The following is an 8,513-nucleotide window of genomic DNA, read 5'->3' on the forward strand; positions in this document are numbered from 1 at the left end:
GCAGTTAAAAGCATTGACTGTTCTTCCAGAGGCCCCAGGTTCAGTTCCCAGTACCCACATGGTAAGACTGTGACCTAATAAAAATTGGAAGCTAGAGAATTGGGGCTCAGCAGCTGTAGGGAAATATGTTTTGAAAAGAAATACAAAAGAGATAAGGCAAAGGGCAGTGGCATCTCTGTCTGCAAGTCTCTGAACTAGCTGTTCCACTGTGGAGTCCATGACTTCAAAATGAAAGCCATGGAACCCATGCAAAGGGCAGAAATGGTCTCTTGCCCTTCAAAGGTTCCAGGTCTGTTGTAAAGCAGCACATGCTGGTCCCCCTTTCACACTGCCCCCCCCAACTCTACTCGTCTATCCCCAAGAGTGCAGCTTGTGCCATCCCTCCACCCACTTCCTCAGCAGCAGCATCCTATACCAACCTCCAGCTCACTGTGGGGGAGGCAGCACCTGATTCTTTTTTTTTTAAAGATATATTTATTATTATATGTGAGTACACTATAGCTGTCTTCAGACACACCAGAAGAGGGCATCGGATCCCATTACAGATGGTTGTGAGTCACCATGTGGTTGCTGGGATTTGAACTCAGGACCTCTGGAAGAGCAGTCGGTGCTCTTAACCACTGAGCCATCTCTCTAGTCCCCCTGATTCTCTTTCAAAGTCTATCTCCAGCATAATTTGTTCCTTACGTTCCCCTCACTTTTTGCATGTCCATCTAATTATGTCCTCAATCATATATTAGCCATTGGCACAACTGCCCACTCTCCCTTATAGACTGACTTCCTAGCTCCTTAGAGGTCAAGGGCTTTCTAATCCTTACCTATTCCAGGGAAGGTACCCACTAAGTATGCCACATAAGGACTTATGAAAAAGAAAGCCAACAATTCCCACATTAGCCACCTGAGGGAGCCCTAAAGATCTTTTCAGAAACAGAATGGAGACCACTGTTTTGGCCAATAAGCACCACCTTTCACATATTCTGCCAGCCTAATCTAGCTAAGAGTTCCTAAACCTACAGGATAGCAGGCTTCAATCTGATATGTTTGTAACCTGAATGTTTCAAAAAGCACAAATAGGACCTGGGGGGGGGGGATGGCTCAATGAATAAGAATGGTTATTGTACAAGCATCAGGACCTGAGTTCAAATCCCCACATAAAAAGCTGGGCATGGGTATATGTGCCTGTAATCCTAGCACTTGGAGTAGGGAATGGAGACAGGAGGATTGCTGGGAGTTGCTAGCTGCCAGCCTAGCCAAAAACAATGAATTTTAGGTTCACTGAGAGACCTTGTGTCAGTAAAATAAAGTGGAAATCTATTGAGGCAGATATACAAGAGAGGAAGATGCTTGATGTCCTCTTCTGGCCTTCACACATACACTCACAGGAGTGTATACCTGAACATGTGTGTATACACACACACACATTAACACAAATAGGAACTGTGAAAAGGAAAAGACATTAGAATCCCCCATTCTTATATACTCCTCTCTTCAGCATTGCTTAGCCATCAACCATGGCCAAAATAGAGGTTTCCCTTTGCCAGGTATCCCTCCTCCATGCTCATCTCCAGGAAAACGGTGCCGGTTATCGCACTGAGGTCTGTGAATTTCTGTAGAGAAAATTTTCAGCATGTCCTGAGCAGAGATGTAAAGGAGGGAAGAAGGTGAAGGCAGCCTATCTCCCATTGACCTCTTTGAGATGCTTTTCCATAGCAGGACCTAGGGAACACACAAATCACCAGCTTTGTTCTTCGTAGGAAGAGAAGAGGAAACTGGGAGTAGTAATACAGCCCTTGCCCTCAATTAATCCACAGTCCCACCAAAGACATGAAATGCCAAAGTTAGCCCAAGCATTCCTCCTCTTAAAGTCAAGGATGGGCTAACTATAAACCTGGGCTCAATTATTGCTTGACACCTGCTTTTATAGCATTTTATTGGTACACAACTGCAGTTATTCACTTATATATCATATAGGCACCTGTTGCTACAATGGTGGAATTGAGTTTTGCCCAAGAAAACCTAAGATATTTTTGGTCTCCCTTTCACAGTAAAGATTTATAAACTGTTGCTTAATTAAGACTGACAGGATAAAAGACACTTGAAAGGACACTCAATGAGAGGCAGAGTTGGAAGGATCTGAGAGGAGTTAGGAGAGGGGAAAACAATCAAAATACATGAAAAAATTATAGCTAAAAACTAAAAACAGACATTCAACTCCATTGTTTAAATCATCATTAGCTCACATGGATAAGGGCTGCTTATATTTTTTTAAGTGGACAAGAGTGATAGTTCAGTATTTGTGTTTCAAGCATGAAGATAGGAGTTCAAGTTTAAGAATGCACACCTTAAAAAAACTAGCCAAGTATGCTGACATACTGTTTCCCTAGATCTGATGAGTTAGAGACAGGTGGATTCCTGGGAGTCACTGGCCAGCTAGTCTAGCCTGATTGGTGAGCTGCAGGCCAATGAGAGACCCCTTCTGAAAAAAAAACTGAGATGGACAGCAATAGAATAATCATACTATATATGTACATTTTTATGCAAGCCAGAGGATATTACATGAATATACCCCACATACATGTGTACCTACACACAGAGAGACATGTACACATGCAGAAATATATTTGTGAGCTTGTGGAATCTTTATACACTGCTGAATTATAATATAATCCAACACCACCTCTAGATATATACCCAAGAAAATTGAAAGCAAAATCTTAAAGAGACATTTGTAGACCCAGGTTCATAGCAACATTAATTAAAATAGCCCTGAAGTGGAAATAGTCCAAGTGTCCATCAATAGAAGAATGAATAAACAAAATATTGTATGTATGCAATACAATGATGGGTAGCCTTTAAAAGAAGAAAATTGAGGCATGTTATGATACAGACAAACTGTGGGACACTATGTTGAGTGAAATAGATAGTCACAAAAGGACAAGTCACCTATGGTTCTACTTATATGTAAAATAGCAGTGATATTGAGTAGAATGTTGCCCCCAACGTGCTGGTGAAGGAGATTTGGGCAGTGGCGAGGAAGAGATCAAATTCAAGCCTTGCCAAGTTTGCTGAACCTCAGAGTTTCTAGATATAACAGTCTAGAAGACAAGAGATATAGCTTCAGCACCTTGGCTTGTTATTACTTGAAGCTGCAGGAGCTAAGAGGATGATGAACCTTGAAAATTAATAGATGAAACAAAACTAAAGGAATATAGGGAGAAGGTGGTCAAGGATATGAGGGTGTGAATAAGAAATTGGGGCTATAGACAACAGGTCCATCCACTCCCAAATATTCAGGACAAATGACCATGCTCTCCTCTGATTTTCCCAACAAGGTCTATTATTATCCCCACTTTGTTCAAGGAATCTTGAAGCCTCAGAGAGGAAAAGCAGACTTTCTTATAAGTACAACTTGTTAGGGTACAGCTGAACCTTGACCCAAGGCTGGCAGCCCCCAACTCAACCTTTTGCTAATAATTGAGAGAGAGGGAGAGAGAGGGGGGAGGGAGGGAGAGAGAGAGAGAGAGAGAGAGAGAGAGAGAGAGAGAGAGAGAGAGAGAGAGAGAGAGAGAATCTTGTTTTTCTGAGGACAAAAGCTGTGGGCATTTTAAAATTCATACTGCACTGGCTGCTCCGTGATGGAGTAGAAGCAGGGAGGAATGGACACAGGTTGCCATGACAATCCCACCACTGACAGCCACTCCTGCCTCCCCTATCCCCTGCAGATGGGGGGGGAGGACCACAGGTAGAGAAGCAGACACAGGTCTCCATGGCAATCCCACCTCCTCCACTCCTGCCTCCTCCCCCCTCCCCTGCGTGCCTACACATTCCCTTACCTGGAGTGGCAGGCCCTCCAGCTGCCTGAAGCTGTGAAGTGCTGCAAGCCTGCTTGGCTGTCAGACACAGAAGAAAAAAAAACAAAACAACAGCAACAACAACAACAACAACAAAAAAGCTGCGTCCATTTCAAACCCAGGCTGCCCAGGCTAATCTGTGATTAACAGGGTGTCCCGGCTGTTCTTTGACAGGACAGACCAGACATTGTACTAGCAGAGGGGAAGAGGTGGTAGGAGCAGATACAAGTTGAGTTGCCATTTTGCCTTTTTTTTGTTTTCAGCATCTAGTGATCATCTGTTTTGTTGGCTTGTGGCCCCTTGTCTTCAAAGCATATTACTTTAGTCTCTGTTTATGCTATTTTATTCCTCACTTACTCTTATGAAAATAGGTAAGATCATCCTTATGAGCACTGATATAATCCAGGATTATCATCTCTTCATTTTAAGGCCCTTGATCAACTCTGGCTAGTGGGGTTGCAGGGCAGAAGTGTCCTGATCCTCTAATCTTTGCATACCACAACCAATCCAGCAAAACTGTACAAAGGTAGAGACGGAAACAACTTAAGTGAGTGGGACCAGGTAGCCTTGAGTCTAAAGCCCTGAAACCTCGGAGAAGCACAAAGAAAAGATACCAAGCCACCTGCTGAGGCATAAAACATGCTAGAACTCAGTTTAGAAGCTAAGTTCCACCTGGAAGAGAGGTCAAAGGACAGGCAAGTCCTAACAGGTTCAGTGGCCACAAATCTGGGGTGGGGCAGCCAGGCAAGTTGGCTCAGAGAAGAAACTGCTTAATTCTCCTTCTTGCCCCACAAAGCACCTGCTGGGATTCCACTGGGCCCAAGACCTTCAGCCCTGAACCAGAACCATTCAGATCATTTCCTTGACTGGTTTGTCACTAATGAGTACAAAACCTACATAGAGGTCACCAAGAGGGTGCTGCTGAGAAAGAAGTAGGTGGATTCTCCTGAGAATCCAGTGGTCTAGGGCGAGCAAGTGCTTGCTTAACACTGCTCCAAGCTCTGGACTGGAACATCTGCTAATTGGGCTGGGTCTCTGGCTCTCCAGCAAGTATGGGACTCAGAGACTTGGACATACCACTTTTGTGCTTTCTGTAGTGCTGTGATTAGCATGTCTGAAAAGGGAGCTGACAGGCTGAGCTAAAGGCTTTTAGCCAGCAGCCAGCTACTCATATACCAATGAAGGGGTTTCCAAGATGTGATTATGTAACTGTTCGAAGAAGACCGCAAAACTTGGGCCCTGCACCAATGACAGCAGTAAGACCCGAGGTGCCAAAAATCACTGTAGGCTGTTCAAATGAAGGGAGGAACAGCAAGGCAAGAAAATACACAGTCAGAGAGACACTATAAAGCCTGATTCCATGGCCTTGGTTCCATGTCCAAGTCCTCATTCCTGTGAGGTGGCCTTTTTAGTAAATAGTCTGTGTAGATAAAATCAAGTTAAGATTACAGGATCCTGAATTCAAATATGGTGTCCTCAGAGAAGAGAAGAGAGTCACATACTATGAATGAAGATGGCCATTTGGAAAAAGAAACAGATGGGAGCCATGTGGTCACAGGCTGAGGAACACCTGGGACTACTAATACTGGAGAACACAAGAAGAACCATCTTAGAGGTTCACTGCCAACATTTCGACTTCAGACTTTTGACCATCAGAACTGAGAGAGAAGCCACTCCATCATCTTAAGCACCCTGGTTTGTGGTTCTTTTTCCCAGCAGCCCCGGCACACTAACCTTACCCACATGTCTGCAGAGGTCTAAGTGTTGAATGTCTTCTAAGTGAGTGATCCTCTCACTGCCACTCCAACAGTGAATAAACAGTTCTCCTCCCCTTCAAAGCACCTTGGGAATACTAATTAACTCTCACTTAATTAGGTGAAATAATGTGAAGCTCTAGTGACATCATCTCCATCCTGTGCCCAGATCTACTCACAAGCACATTCTGGTGACTGTTGGGCTCTGAGTCTTGTCTTGTGGTAACATGTTGAGTCTTTCCCAGCTATCCCACAGAACATGGCTGGTGGGGGGGGCTCTATTCATCTCAGTTCCACATACTTAAAGATGGCCAGTTATGTGTATAGTCAGCATAGGCACACAGATGGTTTCTGTGAGTGAGGATGACAGGGACTACACTTGCAACACATCATCAAGATATTGCTAGTGCTTCACCTACAAAAACATATATCCTTTCATTTATTCTACACTGTGAGTCCAAGCCCTGTGGCCCTGTGGCCCTGTGGCCCTGAGGACCTGTATGCCTCTTACCTAATAGAAACAAAAGAAGAAGAATCCCTCTGGTGTTTGTGTTCTGAATCTCAGCAGGTAAGAATTTCTAAAGTGGATAAGTAGCTGCTTGCAAGGCCTGGAGGCAAAAGTCTGCTGGAAGCCAGAGGTATTCTAGGCCAAAATTAGTTAAAGAAGATGTAGGTAGAGGAGACTCAGATCAATGCCCATGGGCCCTGATGAGGAGTGGGGGCTGTCCCCACCATGTCAGAATCATTGGTGGTCAGGAAACTGAGGTCAGAGTACTACCTTTAACTCTGCCACTAGTTAACCTGATGACAGCAGCCACCCAGCCCTAGGCTGCCCAGACTTGAAGCCATAACCCCTTTATCCAACATGCATCGGCCTGGATCACTTTGTACCAGGCAGATCCTCTCTTGGCCCCATCTACTGAAAACTCCACTTGTGTGTCCCAACAGATCAACCTGAACATCATTAGTGATAGAAAGACTGTCTTTGTTCAAAAGCAAAGAAATGAAGGCCATCCTTGCTGAATTTTCTTCCAATCCTTAATATTACAAAAGGAAAGAAAACTTAACAACTCAAACCTCAAAACCATGTTTTCTTGTTTTTACTCTATATTAAAGTATCTATTTAATTTAGAACTCAGAGGAGTCGGCAGACAACTACCTCAATCAGATTCTTGCCTTCTCGGTGACTGCTCACAAGCATGGCATGTAAAAACACACAGACATGGAAATGCTTTGATTTTTTATTGTATTTTTAGGGATTTTTGACCATGAGTGTTTAGCTCCATTAGTCTGGGCCTATGGTGAAGCAGCCATCATGATGGGAGTTTGTGACAACACAAAACCATTCACCTTGTCACTAGAATACAAAAGAAAGAGAAAGAGGCTGGTAGAACCCATAGTCCTTTTCCTAGGCCCTCTCCACAATAACAAAGACCTCTCATGAAAACACATCTTCTAAAGACTCTCATCACCCTGGTGATGTAAGGGCAGTACCACCCTGGGGAGTAAGCCTTTAACTCATGGTCCTTTAAGGAACACTCAACATCAAAACCAACCATAGTCTGCCCAAGAGGACATAAAATCCTGTCAACATTTTCTCTGTACTCCATCCTGTGTAGCTTTTTCTTTGAGTGCTTCCTGAGTTATATTTTTATTAATAAACAATAATAGAACGTTAAGTGATTTCCAAAGTTCTGTAAGCCATTCAAGTAAACTATTGAACTTGAGGAAGGGCTGATAAGAACCCTGGATTTATAGCCAGCCATCTGGAAGGACAGATGGCAACTTAGGACTTGAACTGGCACTTGAAATGGAGGCAAGCCTGTGGGAAGTGGGCTAACTCTAGGTAGTTTTGTGTCAAAAGTGGATCTCATTGCAGAGCATGCAGTTAGTATTGGAGATTTATAGAATAAATTGTTGGCCAGAAGCAAACACGTACACTTTTGGACTGGGTGGATCAGTATGAATCAAAATGGTTAAGATCCTAGTGATTCGATAAATCATTAATCTGGGTGCTACTGTGAAATACGCTACAGTAGTGATCCAAGTCCATCATGAATTAACACTAAAGTAGGGAGATGATCCTGACCGTCAGCCTCAGCCAAACAGCTTGGTTGTGGTTGTTTGCAGCATTGGTCCAGCTCGCTATTCTTTATGGCTGTGCTCTGAAATATAGAAATATAGACCTCCCCAGGCAGCCCCCACCAGCACATGTGCCACTTCCTTTCAGTGGATTATTAAGATGGATATGCTGCTGAATTTTTCTGTTGGGATGGATAGCTAATTCATTCTCTCAACAAAATCTTCACACTTAGGGAAATGGGTAGTGAATTCTCTGAATCATTTGTCAAAATCTAGAAAAGGAAGATTCCCTAAAAGGAACAGAAAATAAGAAAATAACAATCCAAGCATAAACAAAGATTGCAAAAACAAACCTTCACCACCTCAACAGTCATAGGTAATTAAGGTATATGGAACATAGTCTTGTATCAAAAGCAAGTTGGTGTAGATGCAGGGGTACAATTGCTTAGGTAGCTCTCATCAATATATAGCAGGACAGAATTCAGTTCAAAAATTGGCAAGTCAACTATCAAACTTTTAGAAGCACACTTGACAACAATGGCCATGTGCTTTGATTATGCCATAGCCTTATTTTACCTCTTAACATCTTTCGTGCCTCAGGGCCCAAAGCTCAGACACCAGGTTGAAGAGGAGCCCTGGGTCAACTGAAGTCCTGCATCACTCTCCTCTGCTGCCCAAATCTATGGAGAAGCCTGAGTTGCTGCATTGGTTGCTACAAAAGTGAATTGTGTCCTTAGAGCAAGTTATTTAATCCAGCACAATTGCTTTTCTAAAGGGCTTCAGGAGCTTTGGATTGGTCTGGGCTCAGCCACTTCAAAGCTTTCTG

The sequence above is a fragment of the Apodemus sylvaticus genome, chromosome X (genome assembly GCF_947179515.1).
Source record: "Apodemus sylvaticus chromosome X, mApoSyl1.1, whole genome shotgun sequence".
Lineage (NCBI taxonomy): Eukaryota > Metazoa > Chordata > Mammalia > Rodentia > Muridae > Apodemus > Apodemus sylvaticus.